At 36.0% G+C, this 27,991-nt stretch overlaps 1 long non-coding RNA gene across 1 annotated transcript; it reads left to right on the top strand.

Annotated features, from left to right (window-relative positions):
• Positions 1-8,162: 8,162 nt before the first annotated feature.
• LOC145074911 (uncharacterized) lies at positions 8,163-8,805 on the top strand. The gene is made up of 2 exons (XR_013692172.1): positions 8,163-8,326; positions 8,506-8,805. It is a non-coding gene; the product is annotated as an uncharacterized LOC145074911 (long non-coding RNA).
• Positions 8,806-27,991: the final 19,186 nt, after the last annotated feature.

Genomic DNA, 27,991 nt, shown 5'->3' with positions numbered 1-27,991 from the left:
GTAACATTTGAGGCACTAAGCTTTCAAGAGTCAAGATCAAGAAGGTTTGTGGTTGTTATTGCTACATAACAATCAAGGTACGATCTAAACCCAATTTACATATATGATTTCGATTATAGTAGGCTAGATCTAGGGTTAATAAGCTTTGGATAATTTGCATGTACAATTAGATAAACCTAGATTCAAAGTTTTAGGGTTTTGCATGTACACCATAGGATTGATGTTTTGCTCAAAACCCATCAGTAGTCAAGCACGAGTACCGGTATATATGGTCTTAGACCGTGATGTTCACTTCACCTCCAGGTTCTGGAGGAAGTTTCATGAGGAGTTGGTTACTCAGCTACTTTTCAGCACAACTTACCACCCCCAGACTGATGGGCAGAGCGAGCGAACGATCCAGACGCTTGAGGATATGCTTCGGGCATGTGTTTTAGACTTTGGAGGGAGTTGGGATACTTACCTTCCATTAAAAGGCCTCTTTTACAATAAAAATTATCATGTTAGTATTGACCGACCTCCATCCGAGATGTTGTATGGGCAGAGGTGTAGGACTCCAGATTGTTGTAGGGAGGTAGGCCATCGAGTCATGGGAAGCACCGAAGTGGTGATTAAGATCACCGAGTTGATTCAGCAGGTGCGCGAAAAGCTACGAGTCGTGTAGATCCTTCAGAAAAGTTATGTTGACCGACGTCCTTCGGATCTTGAGTTTTAGGTGGGAGATTTTGTTTTGCTGAAGGTGTCACCTTGGAAAGGTGTCACCCGGTATCGGAAGAGGGGCAAGTTGGGGCCTCGATTCATTGGTCTATTCAAGATTTCTGCCTGAGTCGGTAGGGTTGCTTATCGGTTGGATCTTCCTGATGAGCTCAGTCAGATCCATAACACCTTCCATGTGTCTCAGCTCCAGAAGTGTGTAGCGGATGAGGCTGCAATTATTTCTTTGGCTGATATTCAAGTGGATAAGGGCCTGAACTATGTGGAGAAGCGTATTGCAGTCTTGGATAGAAAAACTAAAGCTCTTCATAACAAGGTGGTGAAACTAGTAAAGGTGAAATGGCAGCACCGGAAGGGCTCTGAATGGACTTAGGAGCCGGAGGACAAGATGCGAGAGCATTACCCGGATCTATTTGCATTAGCAGACGTCGAGAATGAAGTCTAGTTCAAGCGAGGGAGAGTTGCAACACTCAAATCCAGGTATCCCATTTTTACCCTCATGTATTTCATTTTTTTTGGAAAAAAGGACCCTCTGTACGTTAGGCGTACATATGTGTACGCTTAGCGTACGCGTGTGCATGCAACAGGTGGCTGAGGATCGTACGCAAGGTTTTACGAGCATGTATGTGGGGCGTACGAGGCCAATGACCAAACCCTAATTTCTTGGCTTGGACAATATTTAAACACACTTATATCATTTAGAATAAACCATAATCAACCTCCATAGCCTCTTTTTGTAATAAAACCCTATTTTCGCAAGAGAGTGTGATATGTATTAAAGTGTTCTTGGTGGCCATTCTAATGGATTTTCAAGAAGAAGGAAGTGGTGTTCAAGCCTTGAACGTGGGAAGAGCTTGAGGATCCTGCATCTAGAGTGCCTTGGGAAGCTTTGGAAGGTAAAAAGCTTTCTCCTTGCTTATCCTTGTTGTTTGTTGAGTAGGGTTTTCTATAAGTCCTCTTTTGAGTCCATAAATCCTCTATTAGGAGTTTGGGCAACTCCAGAGGTTAGGAAGGATAGATCTGAGGTCCCTTGGCTTGATTATATCATAAAAAATGCAAACTTGATGACTTCTATGGCTTCATGCATGAGTTAAGACCCTTGGAAAGGTCTTAATAAGATAGAATGGGTTGTTAGGAGCATATATGGCATTCAAAGGCATAAATTTGCCAACTCTGTGCCTTAGAACCCTCAAAACATCTAAGATCTGAAGTTTGAGTGAAAAGTATTCATGCATTAAGGACTTAATGGATTTGGATGCAAGATAGTTTGTATGTTGGGCGTACTATGTTGTATGCTACGCGTACATCTCATGAACCCAATACGCTAAGCGTACTGAAGAGGTGCGTTGAGCGTACGCTCTCTGAGAACCTCGGGCTTCCGGTGGAGCTTCAGAGCTTTGGCCCCTAATGGTTTGGGCCTGGACTTGCTGGATTTGAGGACATGAATTTATTATTTGGGCCATTATTGGCATGTTGGGCCTTGTGGCCCAATATAGAATTGGATTTTGATGTTAGGCCCATTAGTGAAGGGAAGCCTTTGGGCCATTATGGTGGGACTTGGACTTAGGATTTTGGGCCCATGTCTAGGTTGTGTCATAATCCTAATTAGGGTTATTTGTATATTGTTCAGTGTGAGATTTTGGGCTAGTAGTCGAGCAGCTATTGTGTTCAGCAGACTGAGGTGAGTCTTCTCACTATACCAATGGGTCAAAGGCACCAATGCCGACGCATTACTTGATATGAGGTTTCATTAGTTATATATGCAATGGCTTGTTATTTGGCATGTTATGAATTATATGAAGACCATGTGGGGAGCCCATGACACTTGGTAAAGACCATGGGGGTGCCCATGGCCCACGAGTATAAGACTATGGGGGTAGCCCATGGCATTCTGGGTGAAGACCATGGAGGGAGTCCATGGCAATCCTATATGTATGTTCCATGACATCATGTGGTTATATGTTTGTGTATTTTGGGGAACTCACTAAGCGTTTGCTTACAATTTGTTGGGTGTTTTAGGTACTTCGGCGTCTAAGGGCAAGGGCCCGACTTGATGGCACAACAGGAACTCTCCAGTATTCTGTATTTCTTGTTTTAGATACTATGATCTTATATACATAAGTTTATGTTTTGAAATTTTGGGAAAAAATTATGATTGAGATTTCTAAATATCAAAAGGAAATTTTTATTTGAATTTTTATGCTGTTACAAGTTGGTATCAGAGCCTTATATTGAGGCATTCGAGCATATTCTCGGGTGTGTCAGAACTCAAATGAGGAAATGGTAAACTTTTTTCCAAAAGAAACAAAAGTTAAGTTTTTCCTCAAAACGGTTTTCTTAAGTAAAAGGGGGGAGAGTGTAATGCGCGTAATCGGCCGAGCTCAAGTAAAAGTTCCCAATGTATTAGCCATGCTATAAATATATGGGTTAATGTCATAAAAATCATCAAGTTGTCAGGGTTTTGTCGGTTTTACCAAAATTTGAAATTTATGTCCATTTTTACCCAAACATTTTCGAAAAAATGTTCGGTTTTACCCTTTTACCGGTGATAACCGGTTTTCTAGGTTACCATTATATTAAATTCGCAAAAAAACTCTTAAGTTTACCATTTTTTTTTTGCGTTTTTACCCTTAAGTTTATAATTTTTTTACACTTTTACCCTAAGTATATTTTTTTTCATAATATACATATTCATATGATTTTTATGCTTGAATACGTATAATATTAAAAAAAAAATACATAGGGAAAAAGGGTAAAAAAAATTATAAATTTAAGGGTAAAAACGTAAAAAAAACTGTAAATTTAAGGGTTTTTTTGCGAAGTTAATATAATGGTAACCTGTTATCACCGGTAAAAGGGTAAAACCGAACATTTTTTGGAAAATGTTAAGGTAAAAACGGACATAAAATTCAACATTGGGCAAAACCGACAAAACCCTAGAAACTTGAGGGTTTTTATGACATTAGCCCTAGATATATTCTTTGAAATTGATGTTAAATTTATTATTTGCTAAGTGTATGCTTTCAAAGTTGTATATGTCTAGGATTGTATAGCTCTAGAATGATGGATTCTGCATTAATCTTATTCCTTGTTTGGCTGTGGTTTAGGGTAGAAGCTTTATTTGATGTTCTATGCGATTCAATTTGTGTATAACTTGCATGCATAGGGCAACATACTATTATTGATTTAGGTTTTTGGTTCGGTGAGGATTGAGAAATCGTAGAATAGTCTAGGATCTAAGTTTGTGTTGTGTTTTATGGGTCATGTTATTTGTGGTTGGGTGAATTAGAGGCATCGGGTATGGCCTTAGGGAAGGTACGGGTAGGTGTAGAAGGTACTATTGGGTGAATTATAGGCATCCGGTATCGCCACCATCGTCGGACCACCCTAGCTACCGACTCTCTCTCTCTCTCTCTCTCTCTCTCTCTCTCTCTCTCTCTCTCTCTCTCTCTCTCTCTCTCTCTCTCTCTCTCTCTCTCTCTCTCTCTCTCTCTCTCTCTCTCTCTCTCTCTCTCTCTCTCTCTCTCTCTCTCTCTCTCTCTCTCTCTCTCTCTCTCTCTCTCTCTCTCTCTCTCTCTCCTGGTGGCCTCTAGCGAAGTGAATAATGGGATTTTTGTTGTATGTGTGTGGATTTTCATTTTAGATTGGTGTTTTTGTGTGTGCTGTGTGTTTTTTCGTAGATCGTGTCTTTTTTTTACAATATGTGTGCTTGTGTATTTGGTGTGACTTTTTGATTGAAGTTATATTCTATGGAAAAGTCACAACAATTTTAGCAAGATAGGCATAGTCAACATCATGTTACAGGAGGTAAGAAAAATATTTAGTGCATGTTAAGAGAGAAAGAGAAAGAACTTATGGTGAATGCTCCGACGACATATTTTCAGCAAACAATGATGGCTCCGACGATAGGTTTGTTGGCTAGCAATGTATTTCCGGTAATATTTTCCGTCAATTTAGTTTAGATTTTTTTTTTGGGAATGAGTTTTTATTTTTTATGTAATTTGAATAGTAAAATTTATGTAATATAAACTTAATTTTTATAGTTTTTTTTTATTTTTGTTTGGAAAATTTAAACTTAATAGCATATAAAAGCTAGCATCTAGAAAATTTAAATTTGGCAATATGGGTAATTGGTAAACACCGAGGAAGTCAGAATCAAACACATGTGTAGGTCAACACAATATTAGACCGATGTATAGCAAAGGTGGAGTAGGATAGTGTAAAGAAAACATATCTTCCTTGTACTTCCTTGTGATGGCATGGTAGAACAATATGATCCTAATATTGTTATGATTCTGTTTCATACTTTGTAATGTAACTTACTATTGGGTTAACACACCATCCAAATGTCCATGGACGCACACAATGTTAGGAAATTTGCAAGTAATTAAAGAACCATTCGAGTCACAATGAAATATTCCATCTTACTTTGAGATTGTAGTCATAATGTATCGTGGTTATGTTTGTCATATATATATATATATATATATATATATATATATATATATATATATATATATATATATATATATATATATATATATATATATATATATATATATATATATATATATATATATATATATATATATATATCACATGTATTTGAAACATCCATGGCTTTTCGATTTATTTCTAATTATTATTATAAATTGGTTAATAATGTTAAATTAATGTAAAAACTAAATTCTAATCATAAATTAACTAAACTATAATATTAAAACATTATATTTTACTTTTATTTATAAAATTATGACTTTAGCTTGTTAACATATTATAGTTAACTTTTTAGTTTAGATATGTTATCGTATGTGAACAATTGTCATTTTAAAGTCACAACTTTTATATAATTTATGATTTTATGCAAAATAGTTAATTTATTAATTCCAATATAAAGTTAAACGGTTAACTTAAATCAAAATTTCAGTTAAACTTGAAAAAAATCGAGAGACTATTTTATAAACAGTTAAAAGTTATAAATTATAGTGTTAAACCTAAATTGTAATCCTGAATTAATAAAAATACCATAAAACGATTTTTCATAATTATTAAGATTTTTCGAATAAGTAGCTTAAAAATAACTTACAATAATAATAGTTAAAAGTGATATTATATAAAAAAAAGTTATAATATTATCATTGAAAACAAAAAAATGCTTGTTGTTTTAAATAACTGCAATCAAAGAATCTACCAATATTCATCAATAAATTTAAAAAAAGTTTAATTTCTGAAACAAAATTAAAATAATTAAGAATTTTCACATATGTTATTTTAAATAACTTACAACAACAATAATTAAAAGTAACATTATATACAAAAATTATATTGTTACCTTTAGAAACAAAAATAATATTTAATGTTTTAAATAATTAAAATGATAAAAATTAAAATCTTAAGCAAATAAACTTTTTAAATTTAATTAATCATAACAACAACTATAAATATCGTTAAACCATAAATTATATTTAGTTTTATTCATGAGTAAACCGCATGTAAAAGCCATTGAGACAATTGAGATTATAGAATTTTAAAAGATGTCTATATTTTCATATAATTCAAAACAAATAATGTTTATATCAAGTTATTATAAAATTTACTGTATTATATAAAAGCTAACAACAACGTCATTGTTATATTTAAAAAACATATATTTTTAAAGATTTTAAATATATTGTTGTTTTCTATGCAACGTGCGAGTATTCACCTAGTATACTTATAAAAGATGCATTTTTACTTGCACCACATGCATTCGAAACCTCCATTACTTTTCGATTTCTTTCTAATAATTATTATAAATTGGTTAATAATGCTAAGTTAATGCAAAAACTAAACTTTAATCATAAATTAACTAAATTACAATATTAAAATATCATATTTTACTTCTACTTATAAAATTATGACTATAACTTTTTAACATATTATAATTAACTTACTAGTTTAAATATGTTGTCGTATGTGAGCAATTGTCATTTTAAAGTCACAACTTTTGTATACTCTATGATTTTATGCAAAATATTTGAATTTTTAATTTTAATATAATGTTAAACGATTAACTTAAATCAAAATTTTAGTTAAACATGAAAAGAATCGAAAGACTATTATTTAAAAGTTATAAATTATAGTGTTAAACATAAAATGTAATCCTAAATTAAAAAAAATAAACCATGAAACTATTTTTTATAATCATTAAGAATTTTCAAATAAATAGCATAAAAATAACTTACAATAAAAATAGTTAAAATTAATATTATATAAAAATATATAATATTATTTTTAAAAATAAAAATAATGTTTGTTGTTTTAAATAATTACAGTCAAAGAAACTAACAATATTCATCAAATACATTTCAAAAAAGTTAAAGTTATGAAACCAAATTAAAATAATTAAGTATTTTCAAATACTTTATTTTAAAATACTTACAACAACAATAGTTAAAAGCAACATTATATTGTTACCTTTAGAATCAAAACTGATATTTCTTGTTTTAAATAATTATGATGATAGAAATTAAAATCTTAAGCAAATAAAATTTTTAAATTTAATTAATCATAACAATAACTATAAATATCATTAAACTGTATATTATATTTAATTTTATTCATTACTAATTCACATATAGAGACAATTGAGACAAGTGAGATTACAAAAATTTAAAAGATATTTATATTATCATATAATTGAAAACAAACAACGTTTATACAAACTTATTATACGATTTATTATATAAGAACTAACAACAATATGATTGATACATTTAAAAAATCATTTATTTATAAAGATTTCAAATATATTGTTTTATTTTACACAATGCGTAGGTATTCATCTAGTTTTTAACAAACTGTACATCGACTCACTCTTGATGATTTTGGTACTTAAAAAAACAAAAACACAAATAATAAAAGATTTTCTTTTTAAACAACAAATCTAACTATTCATAAATAAAGTTTTTTTTTCTAGATTCTCTTATGACTACTTTGAAATAATGGAAACCTTTATTTGGAGCATTTATAAGCGTTATCAATGGGCTTACTATATATATCTAACACAATATTTCTTGATATTTATTAAAAAAAATTAAAAAAAAAAAAAAAAAAAGACTTTTGAGAAACTTACTTTTTTCAAAAAAAAAAAATTGCAAGTCACTAATTTCAAAGTAGTTATTTTGGTTTTTTCTTGAAAATGTAGTTAAAGTGTTAAATACTTAAATGTAATCAAGAAATGTGATATTTTCACAATTATTCATATTAATTATATAGTATTAGCTAATAGTGCTGTATTATAGAAAATAATTATTGAAATTCGCATCTACTAACGACTTAAAAACTAATGGTTTAACACCAGAATCTCGTATCCCAAGAAATATTAAATTGGTTTATATATTTTTCAAGATTATAGTATAGTATATGATTTGATTTTGTGATCGTTATGGTCAAAGCTTCACTTTCCCACTTCTACAAATAAAGGAAAGTAGCTAGGAGCTCAAAACACAGTTTCGTAAAATGAAGTTCAACGATCTTACTTTGTTCTTGGTTGTTCTCTTTGCATGTGTTCTCTTTTCTGCTGCTGCAAAAACCCATCAGACCACCATTCAACCCCAAACTCATAAACAAAAAGGTATGACCAATCACATATACATATAGATATATGTGTATACATAGAAGATATACATATAGATATATGTGTATATATACATGTATACACACATACACATTATGTATTTATTTTCATGATCGACATGCATGCAGCATGTATTTGTATATTAGTTTGTGTGTCCTTATATGTTGAAGATGCAGCTATTGAAGCAGAAAAAGTAGTTCATACAAACGGCCCAAGCACATGGGGCGGCTGCTGGAAATGCTGGCCCAACCATAACCGTCGTCTTCTCCGCTAGGATAGTTCATGATGATGGCAATATGCATGTTTTTGTTGATCAATGTATGAATAAACCAATAGGGTGTATGGTTTGATTTTTTGCTTTATATATATAACAAGTATGAGATATTATCATATTAGACACTCGTTTTGTTTTTAATCGTTATTGATTTGTTAGATATCGCATGTGTCGAGTTTTTTAGAGATTAAATAATGTTCCATTTTGCTATCCCAACTATATTTAATTTTCAAAACTTTATTACTTTTTGAATCTAGATTTAGTAATAATTATTTTAATTATATGTCTTATAATATATTAATATTACTTGATTTGATTGTTAAGTACTTTGTAATTGTAACAATACTAGATTATTATGACCCGCGTAAAATGCAGAGAACATATAAAAATATACATATAAAGGTATAAAAAAAGTTGGTACTATAAAAAAAAATAAAGTAACGGAAACAAATTTAGTATTATTGGTAACATTGAAATGTCTGAAAAAAAAAACAATGAAACACTTGAATATCTATAATCATTGAAGGATCTCTTTGTAGACATAAGTTTTTGTTTTATTAGTTGGACAACCCTCGTCATATATGGGTACTTTCAATCATTTTTCACTTGTGACACGAGAAACAAAAAACATATAACTGACAATGAATGAAGACGGGCCTATACAAGTATAATCCAACATTTGATAACTATTGTCATTGACTTTTGTTAATGGTCATAACAAAATAAACAACTATAGGGAATTGTCTCCGCTAAAAATAGAAAAAAATTATTTTATTAGATGGAGTTAACTTCATGCAAGGTATATAAGTAGTCTCGTTGAAGAATCTAGCATATATGATTCAGGCTTCAATGGCGTGTCTTCGAATCCTAACAATATGTAACCTAGTACCATTGCATAGTCCTTTGGTTTGTTCGATATTACGAAGTAACATGACTGTAACACCTATTTTTAGTGTAAGTTCATGGTTGGAAATTCTAGATGCCTTAAAACCATTCAACACAACTGAAGAGTAGATTGATTCCTCAAAAAATCTGGTAACTCTATCTCACATAAAGAGTTTGAACTCATATATGTTTTCCTTTCATCTTTCATCAATCCTAAAATGTAGTCATTGGGAGCATCAAATTCTTCATTTGTAGGTACCAAAATAGTTTTATCTTGAAAATATGATGGATCATGTAGCACCTGGTTCCTGGTACGTAAAAATTTATCTAAGAATTTGTCATTTTTAGCCTTGGACTCGGCGAGTTGTAGGTTCGACTCGCCGAGTAGGGGCGGGGTCCGGGGGTACGTTTAAGTTGGCGACTCGGCGAGTCACCGCTGTTTGATGAAACCCTAAATTTCAAGGGTTTGCACCCTATTTAAACCCTCATTTCCGCCCCAAGCTCGCCCCCATTCACCCTCAGAGCTCCCAACATCGTTTTACCCTTATTCCTTGTGAGATTGAAGTGTTTTTGTGTGTTCTTGAAGTTTTTGAAGAGTAGATCAAGAAGAGGAGAAGGAGGCCAAGCATCTTTGTGACATCTCAACGTTTTCCTTGAGGTATAGCTCGTTTCCCCTTTGTTTTCATGCTTGTAGTCTCTATTAGCTTCATGAAAGTCCTTCTTGAGCCATTCCCCATGCTTGTTTGTGCATTGTGGGTTGTATTAAGTTGTTAGCCTTTAGATCTAGGCACTATTTAGTCCCTGGAGCTTGGATCTACTGCCTTTATGGAGTCATATTGCATGAAAGTCCTAGATCTACCCCTTTTGGTGCACTTTGAGCCCTAAAACCTTCATTGGTGATCATCTACACGTAAAGTTGGAAACTTTACGTGTAAACCAGGCCCTAGGAACCCAGATCTATGAATTGAATGGACTGGATTCAAGCAAAATTGTGTGTATAGTTTTTGCATGAGGCAGACTCGGCGAGTCGGGACGCGAGTCCCCGGGTTTTTCCCCTTTTCGTGTTGCAGGTTGGAGTAGTGAGTCATAGGGTGTGACTCAGTGGGTTGGAAGCCAGACTCACTCATGAAGTCACTCGGCGAGTCAATGCCATGACTCGGCGAGTTCATGGCAATCTTCTTGTCTCAAGAACAACTCGGCGAGTTGTTCATACAACTCGGCGAGTCACATCTTAGAGTGTTCTTCGGATGAAGGCGAACTCGGCAAGTTGTTCATACAACTCGGTGAGTAGGATGAAGGACTATTGGACTTGGGTATAGAGAAAGGGACTCGGCGAGTTGGCAAGCCAACTCGGCGAGTCTGGTCAACTGGCAGTTGACTGTGACTTGACTCTTGATTTGTAAGGGTAAATGGTCAATTTACCCTGAAATCAGTTAGCAGTATTTGACTAAGGGTTTTGTGGGAATTATAGCCAAAAGATCTCCGGAGCGGCAGTAGCAGCAGACAGTTAGTTCCCACGCAGATCGACAGTTACCTTGAGGTGAGTTTCCTTCCAGTAGGAACGGGTCTAAGGCACCAAGGCCGGCCCGTATAGACAAGATGTTAGTACTAAAGTGTGGGCCGAGCCTGTATCTCTTGGTTGAGTCGATTATGATATATGCCAATATGAGAGAGTTGTCTATACTTGTTGTATGTGTCATACTTGTATATTATGGGTTAGCGGCTGAGTGTGGGCAAGGCCCGTATCTCTTCGAGAGTAGAGTGTGGGCGAGGCTCGTACCCCCCAGATAGTGGAGTGTGGGCGAGGCCCGTATCTCTCGGCTAGCGGAGTGTGGGCAAGGCCCGTATCTTCATGAGTGTGGGCAAGGACCGTATCTCCTAGCTGTATGTTGTATGCTTGCATGGTATGAGATGTTTTCTAAAAGGCTAGTAAAGGGTTTTAAGAAAGCACGAAGTGTGTGATGTGCGCGACCGGCCAAGCTCAAGTAAGTATTCCCCAAAGTACCCATACAAGTTTATGTTATGCTTATCAGTTTCAGTAGAACAGCATGCTAGAATAGGACTAAGGATCTAGGAGTGATGCCTTATGTGCCTGCTTTATGTGCTTCAGTGTGTGAAAAGTTGCATGCTAGAATTGAGTAGAGAACATTAGGATGGCCTGTTTAGGTTATGCCTGATAGTGCGAGTTTAGCATTGTATGCTAGTTCAGTTTCTCTCTAAGAGGATAGAGTTGCTTGAGATTGTTTCCTTTATGTCCAAATGTTGTTTGCTTTGTGCTATGTGGGCTTTGAAGTGATGGGATTTAGCTGTTAGGTGAATACGATAAAGTCACATGTGATCAGGGTTGAATAATCTCAGAGTGTTGGATTTGACCCTATTGCGTAGCTCTTGTTTGGGTCCTAACCGTGGTAGGGATGAGTCCCTTACTTGAAGGATTATCCGATCCTCGTCATATGTGATTGTATTCAGGTAATGGCTAATTCGCATCACCAAGAGGCCTTCAGCAGTTGAGGACTAGGTTGGGTGAAGTCAGAGGTTTCCTAGGGTAAGCCTAGGATAGGAATAGCAGAGGTCAGCGGTAGTGAAAGGGACCTGGTGGAGTCAAGGCAGTCCTTGGAGAAGGTACGCATAGATGTGGAAGGTAGTATGGGCCCGTACTACTGAAAGCAGAGGATCCGTACCCGAATCGAGGAATGCCAAGATAAGACCAGGGAACTTGTAGTAATTGTGATCCCTCCTGAGGTATCAGTATCGCTAACAGTTGTCATTTCTTTTGTATTTCAGAATGGTGGTACTACGTTCGAGGCCAGCAGTTGGCAGTGCAGGTTCGGGATCAGGTTCCGAGCCAGTGGATGAGGGGCTACGCAAGTTCATCGTGTCTGAGATCACCAGAGGCATCCTTGAGTCGACCCCCATCATCTTCGGGTCGATCAAGGAAGGGATATTGGAGTTGATGGAGGATCGCCTCCGGGCATTCAGGAGTGACATGGCATCTAGCCAGTCGGGATCTCGCACACTGTCCTTCAAGGACTTTCGAGGCAGTGGTGCGCCAAATTTTCACGGGGCGAAGGACCCCATAGCCGCCAGACGATGGATTGCCGACTTTGAGTCTGCACAGATGATTAGCTTCTTCCCTGAGGGGTCGAAGGTGAGGTTTGCAGCAGGGTGTTTATGATATCGAGCTAGGGATTGGTAGGAGTCCGTGGGGGACTCATTGGGATCCTCGGCTGTCGAGGCTATGACTTGGTCGGACTTTACGACCAGGTTCAGGGCGGAGTTCACGCCACCTGTCGAGCTTCAGCAGCTGGCCAGGGAGTTCTTGGATATGAGGCAGACGATGGAGACTATGGCGGAGATCACCGCCAAGTTCCGAGAAAGGGCACTGTTGGTGCCCCAGTATGTGGGTGATGAGGATATGAGGAGGACCCGTTATCATGACATGCTACGGGCTGACATCCGGGAGCATGTTAGCTTTTCAGCTTGCCCTACCCTGGAGTCCATGATTACCAGGGCGAGAGAAAGGGAGATTGATTTAGAGCACATTCGGAAGAGGAAAGCAGAGGCGGGGCAGGTGGTTGGGGCTTTGGGGAAGAAGCCCAGGGGAACAGATGGGAGGCCGAAAGGCCAAGGAGGGCCAGGCCGCTGCAGGAAATGCAGCAGGACGCATGAGGGAGCATGTAGGATGGGATCAGCAGGCTGCTATAAGTGCGGCAAGGCAGGGCACTTTAGCAGGGATTGTACTACTCCTACTTCGTCTATTCAGACATCGGAGTGGCTGTGTTTTCACTGCAACCAGAGGGGCCACAAGAAGGCCAATTGTCCCCAGTTGACAGCATCAGCGCCGGTTAGGGCGCTGACTCCAGCTACCCTGTAGATTATGGATGGCCGACAGGCCAAGGCAGAGGCTCCAGTGGTGAGGAGTCGGGCGTTTCAGCTGACGGTAGAGGAAGCACATGTCGCACCCGATGTGGTGACGAGTATGATTCTTTCCCCCTATTTTATTTTTATGATGATATGTTATTGATATGTGCTCTGTGTATATGTATTAGGATCGTTCCATGTGAACGGTATTCCTATCCAGGTGTTGTTTGACTCGGGTGCCACCCGATCATTTGTTTCCCTTGCGCTTAGCAAGAGGTTTACTGAGTCTTCGGGCATGTTGGATTGCCTTTTAGAGGTAGAGATCGCCGATGATCGATCGGTGCGAGCGTCATCATTATTCAGGGATTGTGTCCTGAGGCTTTTCGAGGAGCGCTATTTGGTGGATTTAGTTCCCATCCCGTTGCGGGGGAACAAGGTAATTATAGGCATGGATTGGTTGAGCCCTAATGGGGTTATGATAGATTGCGCACAACAGCTAGTGCGGATCAGGACCCTGAGTGGGGGAGAGTTGGTGATCCACGGTGAAAGGCCACAGCGTGGACCTATAGTGTGTTCAGCAGCGAGAGCTAGGCGCTACCTTCAGCAGGGATGCGCAGGCTATGTCGTGTATGTCATGGATACCCAGGAGACGGGTAAGGCGACGATGAGGAGGTTCCAGTGGTGCAAGACTACGCTGATGTGTTCCCGAAGGAGCTTCCTGGAATACCTCCGGGGCATCAGGTAGAGTTCAGGATCGACCTAGTTCCCAGTGCGGCTCCGATAGCCAAGGCACCCTATCGGTTGGCTCCTCCCGAGATGCAGGAGTTGTCTACGCAGCTGCAGGAGCTGCTAGACAAGGGATTTATTCGTCCGAGCAGTTCACCCTGGGGAGCCCCGATCCTGTTTGTGAGGAAGAAGGATGGGTCGCACCGGATGTGTATAGATTACCGGGAGCTGAATAAGGTAACGGTGAAGAACCGTTACCCACTCCCGAGGATTGATGATCTCTTTGATCAGTTGCAGGGAGCATCTTGGTTCTCCAAGATCGATTTGCGTTCAGGCTATCATCAGATGAGGGTTAGGGAGGAGGATATACAGAAGACCATGTTTCAGACGCGTTATGGCCATTATGAGTTCGTGGTGATGCCGTTTGGGCTCACCAATGCCCCTGCCGCATTCATGGACCTCGTGAACCGCGTATGTAGACCGATGTTGGATCGGTCTGTGATAGTTTTCATTGATGACATCTTGGTTTATTCCAAGACTCAGGAGGAGCTTGAGGAGCATCTGAGAGAGGTTTTGGAGGCCCTGAGGAGGGAGAGCTTGTACGCCAAGTTCTCCAAATGTGAGTTTTGGTTGCGCGAGGTGCAGTTTCTTGGGCACCTTGTCAACCAGAGCGGGATTTCAGTAGACCCGGCCAAGGTGGAGGCCGTGATGAGGTGGGAGGTTCCGAAGTCTCCATCTGAGATTCGGAGTTTCCTAGGATTAGCAGGCTACTATCGGAGGTTCATTCAGGATTTCTCCAAGATAGTCGTACCCCTGACATGGTTGACTAGGAAATCCGTGGTCTTTCGATGGGTGCCTGAGCAACAGGCAGCGTTCGAGACTCTGAGACAGAGATTGTGCGAGGCGCCAATCTTAGCCCTGCCCGAGGGCGTAGAGGATTTTGTGGTATATTGTGATGCGTCGATCTCAGGCCTAGGTGCAGTATTGATGCAGAGGGGGCATGTCATTGCTTATGCCTTGAGGCAGCTGAAGCCTCACGAGGCGAACTACCCGACGCATGATTTGGAGTTAGGGGCGGTGGTTTTCGCTCTCAAGATTTGGCGACATTACCTCTACGGGGTTCGATGTACCATTTACACGGACCACAAGAGCTTGAGGTACCTTATGGATCAGCCGAATCTGAACATGAGGCAGCGTCGGTGGTTGGATGTGGTGAAGGATTATGATTGTGAGATCCTTTACCACCCAGGGAAGGCCAATGTGGTGGCCGATGCGCTTAGCCGCAAGGCGGCACCGATCAGGGATGTTTGCATGAGGATGACTGTGGTGACTCCCCTGTTGGAGTAGATTCGGGAGGCTCAACAGGAGGCTATGAAGGAAGAGCATCAGAAGAGTGAGCGAATAGTGGGTCAAGTCACCTCTTTCGATTATGATAGTCGGGGGTTATTGACACTACACCGTAGGGTGTGGATGCCGTATCATGGAGGTGTGCGCCAGATCTTGATGGAGGAGGCGCATAAATCCCGATTCTCTATTCATCCAGGGGCGACGAAGATGTATCGGGATCTTCGCCTATACTATTGGTGGCCCTGCATGAAGCGGGATGTGGCGTGGTACGTCGAGCGGTGTTTGACCTGCAGGAAGGTCAAGGCCGAGCATCATAGACCGCACGGCAAGATGCAGCCGTTGGACATCCCGTTGTGGAAATGGGAGGATATTACAATGGATTTTATCACTAAGCTTCCACGAACGGCGCGAGGAGTAGATTCGATTTGGGTCATCGTGGATCGGTTGACCAAGAGCGCCCATTTTATTCTGATTCAGGAGAGTATCTCGGCCGAAAAGTTGGCTGATATCTATATCAGGGAGATAGTGGCGTGGCACGGGGTGCCAGTGTCAGTGATACCAGATCGAGATGTGCGGTTCACTTCCAGGTTTTGGAAGAGGTTTCATGATGAGCTGGGCACTCGTCTACATTTTAGCACCGCCTTTCACCCGCAGACGGATGGTTAGAGTGAGTGGACCATCCAGACTTTGGAGGATATGTTACGGGCATGCGTGTTAGATGTCGGTGGTAGTTGGGATACCTATCTTCCCTTGGCTGAGTTCTCGTACAACAACAGCTACCACGCGAGTATTGACTGTCCCCTATTCGAGATGTTGTATGGTCGGAGGTGCAGGACCCCGATATGCTAGGGTGAAGTTAGCCAGAGGGTCATGGGGAGCACCGAGGTGGTGCTCAAGACGACCGAGAGAATCCAGCAGGTTCGGAGCAGGCTTCAGACTGCACAGAGTCGGCAGAAAAGTTACGCCTACAAGCGTCGATCTGACCTGGAGTTCCAGGTCGGGGATATGGTTCTCCTGAAGGTGTCACCTTGGAAAGGCGTCATTCGATTCAGGAAGCGGGGCAAGTTGGGCCCGAGATTCATCAGACCATTCAGTGTTGTATCCCGGGTGGGCAAGGTGGCATATAGGTTGGATCTGCCAGCCGAGCTCAGCCAGATCCACAACACCTTCCATGTCTCCCAGCTGCGGAAGTGTCTCGTGGATGATTCTGTGGTGGTGCCATTAGAGGATATTCAGGTTGATGACAGCCTGAATTACATTGAGCGCCCAGTCGCAATCCTCGACCGGAAGTCGAAGGAGCTAAGGAACAAGAGGGTGGAGCTAGTGACAGTGCAATGGCAGCACCACAAGGGTTCAGAATGGACTTGGGAGCCGATGGAAGAAATGATGGAGCATTACCCCAAGCTGTTTCAGGATTGAGCGACAGACTTCGAGGACGAAGTCTAAAATAAGTGGGGGAGATTTGTAGCACCTAGTTCCTGGTATGTAAAAATTTATCTAAGAATTTGTCATTTTTAGCCTTGGACTCGGCGAGTTGTAGGTCCGACTCGCCGAGTAGGGGCGGGGTCCGGGGGTACGTTTAAGTTGGTGACTCAGCAAGTCCATATTCTGGACTCGGCGAGTCACCGCTGTTTGATGAAACCCTAAATTTCAAGGGTTTACACCCTATTTAAACCCTCATTTCCGCCCCAAGCTCGCCCCCATTCACCCTCAGAGCTCCCAACATCGTTTTACCCTTATTCCTTGTGAGATTGAAATGTTTTTGTGTGTTCTTGAAGTTTTTGAAGAGTAGATCAAGAAGAGGAGAAGGAGGCCAAGCATCTTTGTGACATCTCAACGTTTTCCTTGAGGTATAGCTCGTTTCCCCTCTGTTTTTCATGCTTGTAGTCTCTATTAGCTTCATGAAAGTCCTTCTTGAGCCATTCCCCACGCTTGTTTGTGCATTGTGGGTTGTATTAAGTTGTTAGCCTTTAGATCTAGGCACTATTTAGTCCCTGGAGCTTGGATCTACTGCCTTTATGGAGTCATATTGCATGAAAGTCCTAGATCTACCCCTTTTGGTGCACTTTGAGCCCTAAAACCTTCATTGGTGATCATCTACACGTAAAGTTGTAAACTTTACGTGTAAAACAGGCCCTAGGAACCCAGATCTATGAATGGAATGGACTGGATTCAAGCAAAATCGTGTGTATAGTTTTTGCATTAGGCAGACTCGGCGAGTCGTTCATCTGACTCGGCGAGTCGGGACGCGAGTCCTCGGGTTTTTCCCCTTTTCGTGTTGCGGGTTGGAGTAGTGAGTCATAGGGTGTGACTCAGTGGGTTGGAAGCCAGACTCACTCATGAAGTCACTCGGCGAGTCAATGCCATGACTCGGTGAGTTCATGGCAATCTTCTTGTCTCAGAACAACTCGGCGAGTTGTTCATACAGCTCGGCGAGTCACAACTTAGAGTGTTCTTTGGATGAAGGCGAACTCAGCGAGTTGTTCATACAACTCGGCGAGTAGGATGAAGGACTATTGGACTTGGGTATAGAGAAAGGGACTCGGCGAGTTGGCAAGCCAACTCGGCGAGTCTGGTCAACTGGCAGTTGACTGTGACTTGACTCTTGATTTGTAAGGGTAAATGGTCAATTTACCCTGAAATCGGTTAGCCGTATTTGACTAAGGGTTTTGTGGGAATTATAGCCGGAAGATCTCCAAAGCGGCAGTAGCAGCAGACAGTCAGTTCCCATGCAGATCGACAGTTACCTTGAGGTGAGTTTCCTTCCAGTAGGAACGGATCTAAGGCACCAAGGCCGGTCCATATAGACGAGATGTTAGTACTAGGGTGTGGGCCGGGCCCGTATCTCTTGGTTGAGTCGATTATGATATATGCCAGTATGATAGAGTTGTCTATACTTGTTGTCTGTGTGATACTTGTATATTATGGGTTTGCGGTTGAGTGTGGGTAAGGCCCGTATCTCTCCGAGAGTGGAGTGTGGGCGAGGCCCGTACCCCCCAAATAGTGGAGTGTGGGCGTGGCCTGTATCTCTCGGCTAGCGGAGTGTGGGCAAGGCCCGTATCTTCATGAATGTGGGCAAGGCCCGTATCTCCTAGTTGTATGTTATATGCTTGCATGGTATGAGGTATTGTGGGGGAACTCACTAAGCTTCGTGCTTATAGTTTTCAGCTTTTGTTCAGATACCTCTTCGTCGAAGGGGAAGGAGCTGGCGCGGTAGTGGTACATCACACACACACCTGCATATATTCCGCATTATGACATCTACCTGGGAGATTGTACTCTGACATTTTTATGATTATGATAATGTTTTCTGACGTGCAACATCTTTTGTGAAATGAAATGGTTGTTGAATGATTTATTTCTAAATGTTTTGCTAAGTACATGTTTTAAAAACGAAATTTTAGGCTCGTATTTTTGGGATGTTACAGATCATCAAGATGGTTTTCAAATGATGGATAAATGGTGGATACAATTGAATGAATATGGTCACCTGTAGAGCGAACAACAGCGTCCTCTGGAAATTCAACTTCAACTTTACCATCATTAGGGCCACAAGTATTACATTTACTAATTTTAAGAATCCACTCATCAAATGCTTTTATCTCATCCAAATCATTAGTTAGACAACCAAACTAAAGCCTCATTTTTACGGTTAAATGTAAAACTGTACATTCTCGCCAGAATTCAACAGGGGAAGCTAAACAATTTACGATATACCTAAATAATCAAATGCATATCAACTTGATAACATTAATTGAAAATGTTCAAGGTTTAACGTTGGAAGTTTGATGTATAATATAGGAATTGATTTTAGATTTATTACAGTTCAAAGTTCATTGTCTGTTTTGGATGATTACTCAAATTACATTGCTAATCTCATTGGGGGTCACTAATATCGTTTATGGTATGATCTTGGTCAATGTGATGTGTTCTTCTCAGTCAAGAAATCAATGTGGATAGTCCGCCGACCATGTGCTGAGTAACACCTAAGTGAAGAATTTTAACACATTTAGAACAACATAAATCCATTAACTTGCATGTGATAGTTAGGTAGGGCCAATCAACTATTACAGGAAGACCTTATTACAGTAACTTAAGAATATTAGGTTATGAATATGCAACATTGTTTTGTATATTGATCACATTCTTTCTGGTAAAAAATCCTTCAAATGTTTCTTGGTAATGATCATTAGAAAGTGCAAAACATGTCAAATAACATTTTAGCTTTATTACATCTCGAAGTTATTTCACATGCTATTTTGAGAGCATCTAAATGGTGTGTAAGCTACTAAAATGAATAAAGATTTTGAATAAATTAGGTTAGTCAAAAGTCAAAACTGGGTTTTTCTTTTTCTTGTTCGGGTTGTCATATCATGATTTTATCCTTTTCCAAAAAGATTTCTCCACATATGTTCATCAAGGTAGGCATTCAAGGAATCTACCTGCAGTTAAAAAATTCTAAAAAAATTATTTTTTAAAAGTACGATGCTATTAATGATTTTTTTTTGCAAAGTTCAACGCTATTAATGAAATTCGCTTCCAGAACACTGTCCTACAAATGACCATCAATGTTGGAAAACATGAAATGTTTCAATATCATCTAAAAATATTCCATAATAATATTTTTTTTAAAGTACAATGCCGTTAATATTTTTTTTTGCAAATTTCAATACTAAAAACAAATTTTCCCTTGAAAATTGTCATATTAATGTCTTACTAATTAACATTTAAATTTATATATTATATAAATGGTTCACTTGTGAACAAAAATACATAAATGGTCCATATTTGAAATGTTTTTTTTACATAAATGGTCTATATGCGAAAGAAAATGAAAATGTACTTTCCATTAACAAAATGTTTTCAAAAAATCCTATTAATGATCTCTAATGTACATAAAAATAAAACTTTTCTACATTAGCCAAAAAGAATACGAAAAAGTCCTTTTTTGAAACTACAATGCAATTAATGAAATTTTTTGCAAAGTTTAATGTTATTCATGAATATTTTGTTTACCAGAAGACAATCCTTTAAATGATCTTTAATATACAAAAAATGTAATTTTCCATATCAACAAAAAATAATTCAAAAAAGTCATTTTTTAAGAGTACGATGCTATATATGAACTTTTTTTTTCAAAGTTTAATACTAAAAGCAATTTTTTCCAGAAAAGGTCCTAATATAAGGTTAAAAGAGCATATGGTAAAATACTTATCGATCTCTATGAGCAAGAATTAAACATTTCCATCAATACTCAAAAAGGCATATAAATCATGCCTCATTCTGTAACTAATTCCAATGCCCCACAATGTGGAATCCTCTCAGTGGCAGCATTCCAGACCTCAAACCACAAAGGATAATCAATATGAAGAGAAGCTGCAATAAAAAATAATAATTGTCACCATCTTATACAAATATTATAGATTATTGGGGTGTTAGATAGCATAATAACTTGCCAACAAAAAAATACCAACACCTTATAGACATCACCTGTACAACATTTAATAAATATACAAAAAAAACATTATATAAAATAAACTATGGTTATGATATCTCTTCTAGGGTACATATGATTATTGAAATTAATGCCAATAGAATTCTACAATATTTAAGTGGCTCTAAATACAACTACCCTCCAGTTTTAGGGCCCTTGAGTTCACCCCACTCCCAATCAGAAACGGTCCCTCAAATACTTTAAAAAAACCTGAAAGATTAAAATATACACACAAAAAGATGAAAATGGTAAAATGAACTTTCAAATATAATAACAATATTTTATAGACAATACTACAAACAAGGTAGAAACATGCAAATAGAGATTAAAGAACATCATAATTAGATTAACATCATACACTCATTTAGTCTTATATTTCTTCTTCCCTTATAGGAGTTTATAAAACATTTTCTATTGTATGATGGATTTCTAAATTACTTTTTTGAGATATGTGAGGTTGCAAAGAATGAAACAACAAAGAAATGGAATGGATAGCTAATCATAAAAGCAATATAATAGAATAAGTAATTCCATTCCATAAACATATTTGTAAGGCATGGAATGGAACAATGAGAATTTCATACGATTTTTATGTTATACATTGCAATTTAAATTATAAAGACAATCCTTCACATATCTTTGTTTAGTTATTATTATGTAATTAAAAATGGTTTATATTGCAACTTTTATATTAATATCTTCTCTTATTGCTGAGAAAGCCTTGATATTCACAATGTTACCAACCCTATTTTCAAGAGTGTAGGGTGTACCCATTTATCATTAAGAAAGTAAACTCAATAAGAAGATTCAAACCAGTTAAACGAAAGAATAAGGTTGTGCAAGGTTCTTACTATACTTCTCGGCATGCCCAGACAACACAAGTTAACCAAAAAAAACCCTGCTAATTAACCAAAATTAATCAATCCCAAACATTTTCCAATAAGATTTATCGATGTAATCTATTTACATGGTATACTAAAACTTTGTCTTTTTTTTTGTTATTGAGTCTAAAAGATGTTTTTTATAATATTAAAAAAGGATAAGTAATAACTTATTTCTGAGAGCCCACTTTGTATTTTTAAAGATGTTTTTCACAATAAATCAAAACACATATCACTACTGGGTTTTCCTGAGTTGTAGAATATGTGGATCACTCAATGGTATAAGGGTTAAATTCCATCTCCAAATCAAGGAAGGGATCAAATGGGTAAAGCATTATAGATATTGACTCGAGTATATCTTTCATTCACGACCTAGTAAGCCATAAAAAATCATTGACTAAATGAATATACAAAAATGTAAAAATTAAAAAGAAAATCGACATATCCAAATTCACTACCTAGTGGACATATCTTCCACATTGAAACAATAGATGAGAGGTATCGGTGCTGTTGTGTCCATCATTTTGCTCTTCAGATATCTATAACTTAAAAAATCAAAATCAACAATACAGATCATAAGAACAAAAATCAAAGCAAATTCAGAAAATGTAACCATTATGGATTTAAACTTAAATCGAAAGGTTTTATAGATTCGAACTTCATAGTTGAAACATAATAAAAGAAACATAATCTAAAACGTAATTAAAATCGATCTAAACTATGACCAAATTAAATTAGAATCCAAAGAAATTTATCTTTATATCATTCCTCCTTCTTTAATGATGATTGAACACAAGACTAGTCTATACCAATAGAAGCCGACATATATTATATTTCTTTTTTCCCTATTTTCTTCCCTTATACAAAACTTAGGTTAGATAAATTATGTAAAGAAAAAAACGAGAGAGGGTAGAGGTACTGGTAATGAGGGATGAGACAAGGCATTTTTTTTCATTTTTTTTCTGGTGAGATTTAATTGTCATTAATAGAATTCCAAATTTAATTCATTTTATTTTTGGTGAGATTTTAACTGTTATTAATAGAATTCCAAAATTAATTCATTTTATTTTTTGTGATATTTAATTGTTATTAATATACTTCCTAATTTAAAACGTAATATATGTTTTATAAAATTTGTGGACAAAAATAAAAGGGTTGACAAAGATGATGTCAGCAAATAATCCAATAGTGGAAAATATATGATTGAAATTCAATCAATAGCCCCGATTTCTTCAAGTTAGAATTAAAGGTTCTCTTTTAATAATATTTAGAGATTAGGTGTTTTTAAAAAATAAGAAGTTATATGAGAGGCATTATAAAGTATTTCACAAAAATAATGATAAATTAATTTTAAAAATAATTAAGGAAGTATTAAGTTAAAAGCTCTTTTGTTTAAAAAAAAAGGATAAATGTGTTAGTAGCCCATGTAATCTCATCCCAAGACCCCTATAGGAGGCTAATCTCAGAACGCTAGTGATATTTTGAACATGCCAATATTTAAATCTTGGACCTTATGTGTCAAATATTACACCTTAACCACTAGGTTTTCACCACAAGGCTAGACCTTCAATTCTTTTTAATAAAGTTATAACTTCTCCAACTAAGTACTCAATTCTATTGGGTTGCATAACTTATTTTTTTATTGATCATTTAATGTATATATTTAGTGTTGAATATATTGTGTTTGTTTAAACATTTAATATTTTTCTTTTTAATGTCATATTATCCTTTTAACTATATTAAAGTTTTAAATATTTTTTTTATCTTTCTAATATTTAGTTATTCTACTAAATATCATAGATGACAAATGTAATATATACAAATATATTACAAATCATAATAAAATTTAGTAAAGTTAATAGCAAATAAATTAATACAGTAAAATCTAATATATATATATATATATATATATATATATATATATATATATATATATATATATATATATATATAAAGTAGGATCAAATGAAAACACCTAAAAGATTGAGAACATGAGAATGTATCTTGACCATTTAAATACTTAAATCTAAGGTTATTATTAAACGGACGATTTATGGAAAATTCTAAAACTACTACCATTAAAGTGTAACTAGTAAATGGTTAGAAGGGCATAATTGGAATTGCAACTTTACCTATTTCTTATAATTTCTCATCATTTCACCTCTTTTCTTTCATATTCTCGTATATTTATCCCCCTCACTCACTCTCTAGGGTTTCATAATAAAGTCGCCTCCCTCTATGAATTTGGTTCCCTTTTCTTTCCTATCTTCAACATTGTCGCTACAGAAGATAAACACCACCACCGTGAATAGCCAAATCCGTCAACAACATAACCATTGTTATCGTCATTCAACATTATTTAACCATCTCTTTCTATCACCTTAATCGTATACCATCACCAATTAGCTTCACAAAAGCAGCAAAACAGTAGGTGTTGAGTTTTTTTCCTAGATTACATGTGCATATGTATAATTGAGAAAAATAGAACTCGCAACCCTCCTACTTGAATAAATCTATGTAGCTATGAGCTCTCTCTATCTCCCTCAATAAAATTAGGGTTTCAACCGTCAACCATCCAACACAACCATTTGTTTTTTTGTCTCGGTTCTAGACGAAATCGTAATCGCAGACCCCTTCCATTTGTTTCAATCGATGAAGGTTTGAGTATGATCTTATTCCGAGTAATACGGGTTGAAGAACAAAATGAAGAGTAGTCCTCATCCTCTCTCATGTTGGTATGAAAAAAAATTAATGTTTAACACAACAAAAATAGGGGCTTGGCTCTGTGAGTTTCTTAATTCTTATAATGCTTTTTAATTTGGTTTTCTTTATTTCCTTCTAAAAATAAGGTGATAAAGATAACATTTACTTTTTTGGTTTTGTTAATATGGAGTAAACACATTACCATTTTGGTTTGTAATTGATCACCTCCTTGCAGACCTGGAATGTGAATCAAAGGTTGTGCACGAAAGCTATTTGAATTATGCAAGAGTGATATGGTTAATTGAACTTAATGATATATGTAATATGGGTTTTCTAAAGTTCTTTTGGAATTGTTTGAGAAGATGAAAGCTGAAGAATTTGAGCTAGAGGAGAATGAAAAACTGTGTTATATTTTGGTGTATTCATCTATGACATAATGTATATTTAAATATTAATAGCAATGTATTCATGTATGAATGGGTGTATTCATGTGTGAATGAGTATTTATTTATGATTAGAGGTTTTCATTTTATGAATAAATATTAATTTTTACACTATTTTTATCATAATTTATTTATGAATAACAATATATTTATTTGTGAATAGTAGTGTATTAATGTGTGAATGACTATATTTATTTTTGAATAACATTATATTCATGTGTTAATAAGTGTATTTATTTATGATTAGAAGTATTAAATTTTTTAAGAAATGATAATTTTTACACTATTTTTATTTTTGTTTGATGAAACAAGTCATTGGATTATTTGTAAATTAATGTATATTCATTTGTGATTGGAGTCGTGTTAGGTTTTCTAAGAAATTTTTCGTTTTTTAATACAAGTGTATTGATTTGGGATTACATTTCTATTCATTTTTTGAAAAAAGAAAATGTGAAATACGAAAAAAAAAATCGATGTTTTATGAGAAAAAAATTAATTTTTTTTCAATTTTAAAATAAATTTTGGTAAAAACGTTTTTTATATTCCATTAATATGAAAAATAAAAAATCGTATATTTCTTTGTTTTATTGTAACTTATCCTAAATTTAAGGGATTTGATTGAATTTTACTTTATTTAAATTTAATTAAAATATACAATTACTAATATACTCTTATATATTGATTGGTCCAGAATTGTTGTCGCGTTCTTAACATTTTAGGTGTTTTCATTTGATCATTCTCATATATATATATATATATATATATATATATATATATATATATATATATATATATATATATATATATATATATATATAGAGAGAGAGAGAGAGAGAGAGAGAGATTATTTTTTATGTTTTAGTATACCACTTAAAATTAGTGAATTCCAAATTGAATATAAGTTTGGTTTCAACCTATAGTCCAACTAAGAAATGAAAAATACTAAAATAAAGTATATAGAGATAGGTTGGTGACATAATTAATTAATTATATATGTTGAAATATAGAAGTATGACATAAAAATGCTAAACATGGTTGTATAAAGCTTTCTACACGTCTTTTTATTGGAATCAGTTCGATATTACACAAACTGAAATGGAAAGAAATTTTCACAAATATACGACCATATTTCGTTAATATTACAATTTGAAAAAAACTACAATTTTTTAGTATTTCAACCATCCCGAATGAGATTAAAAGAATATTAATCATTTAATCATCAAAATGGAATACTTAGTGTACAAATATAAGCAAGGGTTTTGTTAACAGGGAGAAGACAAGCTCATCATTTACACATAAAGCAACTTATAACATATTCAAAAGAAAATTTTCAAATTACGAAAATGACTATATATTAAAAAAAATATTCAGTTAACATCCACCAAAAAGGGACAGATCGAAACGAACACATGACGAAATATCATTTTACCTCCAAAACTGATCTATCTATCTATTATAAAGGAGATCGTTCATATAAATATGGTTCAAGATAAGTCATCTATCTTGAATCATATTCATTTGAAACCTCCAAGCTCTTCATCTTATTCTAATTAATTGATATATAAATTGAAATATTTTACCTATATAAAAAATTATTTCTCATATTTAGTTACCCATACTTGCCTTCTTTCTCTTTCAAATTTTGTTATGTAGAATACATAAAAATGGAGAAGAATATTGTAGTTGTTATATGTCTAAAAGAAAAGGTTCAATGATGAAATACGTTGGGGGTGATACGATTTTCTTTAGGTATATCAAAGATTCAAATAATCAATTCATTTGATTGATTTAAAGAAAGTAATATCAAAGATTAAAAGTCAAGTAATATCGAAGATTTAAAAGAATGAGTTCACATGAGCTCCGTAGAAGCAAAAAGGAAAGGAAAACTAAATAATTTGGATCTTATTTTCAGTTTTGTCTAGTTGAGGGTTCTATGGATGAAATTGCAAATCAATATTCATATTATTTTAGGATTGAAGAATATCCTAAAATATTTGATGAAGCAATGATATCTCAGGATATAGCCTTTTGGAAAGAAGCCATAAATGATAAAATGTATTCCAACATGGGAAATAATACTTGGTTTTATCTGATCTTCCTCCTGGATGCAAACCTTTGGGTTGCAAGTAGATTTTCAAGAGGAAGATGAAATTTGATGGATCAATTGATAAGTTCAAGGCTCGATTAGTTATTCAAGGTTTTAGACAAAAACTTGGTATTAATTACTTTGATACTTATGCACATGTTGCTCGAATTTCTAATATTGTATTGTTGATTTCCTTAACATCAATTCATAATCGGGTTATTTACCAAATGGATGTTAAAACTACATTCTTGAATGGTGATTTGGATGAAGAGGTGTACATGAAGCAACATGAGGGCTTTTTTATGCCTTTAAATGAGCATAAACTATGCAATTTGGTTAAGTCTTTGTATGGACTGAAATAAGCACCTAAAACAGTGGCATCAAAAGTTTGATAATGTTATCTTGAGTAATGGTTTTAAATTAAATCAACCAGACAAGTGTGTATATATGTTTCTAGTAAGGAGTGATCATATGTTTATATGTGGATGATATGTTGATTTTTAGTACTGATCACAGTTAGGTTGATACGACCAAAGATATCTTATCATCTCAATTCTCCATGAAGGATACAGGGGAGGCTGATGTGATTCTCGGAATAAGAATCAAGTGTGAACATCAAGGAATTTCTATTTCTCAATCTCACTACATTGAGAAAGTACTAAATAAATTCAGTTGCTTTGATTGTTCTCATGTGAGTACTCATTTTGATCCAAATATGAAGTTTATGCCTAATATTGGTCAAGAAATTTTACAACTTGAATAATTAAAGGTCATATGTTGTTTGATGTAAGTCATGACCATTACAAGGCGTAATATTGCTATTACAGTAGGGAAGCTAAGTAGGTTTACTATCAATCCTAATACACATCACTGGCAAGCGATAAGGCGGGTGTTGAAATATTTGAAGAAAACAATGGATTATGGTTTGACATATGTAGGGTCTCCTTCTCTGATAAAAGGGT

The sequence above is a fragment of the Lactuca serriola genome, chromosome 9, assembly GCF_051521515.1.
Source record: "Lactuca serriola cultivar US96UC23 chromosome 9, Lser_US96UC23_V15, whole genome shotgun sequence".
Taxonomy (NCBI): Eukaryota; Viridiplantae; Streptophyta; class Magnoliopsida; order Asterales; family Asteraceae; genus Lactuca; species Lactuca serriola.
The sequence above is the reverse complement of the archived record's forward strand: the minus strand, read 5'-3'. Positions and strand labels throughout refer to the sequence as shown.